Below are 750 nucleotides of genomic sequence, written 5' to 3'. Positions count from 1 at the left end.
AGGACACAATGACAATATGCTTAGTAAGTCACTGACACTAGGAACATGGAGTCAAAAAACCTATTGACAAGCTACGCAGTGTCACAAAGTTAAGAATACTGTAGCCTATGGGATGTTCGTTATCTTCCCTAACCTAAACATTCAAACTCCTCATTATTCAAACTCCTCATTCGTCAGTGAAAACAGGGGTAGTTTCAGTATTCACATGCTTTAAATCACTTGGCTCCGAAAATCCCACAGTATTTAGAAGGCAACTGACTCAACACATTATAATGTATTCCCAATCCAGATAGTTCAGAGAGGTCTGCTACTATGGTTATTCTTCCTTCTTTCAAGTTTCCTGAAGAGGAGGGGGAAGGAACTCATACATATTCATGTGCTTGTGAGACTCTACTGGGTACTTTATGAATTCCTTTAACATGTATTTATTGAGTGTCTACTGTATACCAAACACTGTACTAAGCTCTAAGGATGTAATGCTGAACTAAATATTCACTTAATTCTTACAACAACCTTGTAAGGTAGATAATATTAATTTACAAATTACAAATTAAATGGTACTATTCAAATATTTTTAACTCTCATAAAAATATTTAAAATTTAGTTCTTTTATTTTGTGTTTTAACAAGGAAGTTTATTTCTTTTTTCTACAATGGAAGAAAATAAAATTTGGATTGTTTTTCCCTATTAAAAATATAATAAGAGTAGCAATGATGAGAGGATAAATAAGTTTGACGTGGGGACCGTGAT

Source organism: Pteropus vampyrus, unplaced genomic scaffold (assembly GCF_000151845.1).
Source record: "Pteropus vampyrus isolate Shadow unplaced genomic scaffold, Pvam_2.0 Scaffold15, whole genome shotgun sequence".
NCBI classification, from domain to species: Eukaryota; Metazoa; Chordata; class Mammalia; order Chiroptera; family Pteropodidae; genus Pteropus; species Pteropus vampyrus.
Note: the sequence above shows the minus strand (reverse complement) of the source record.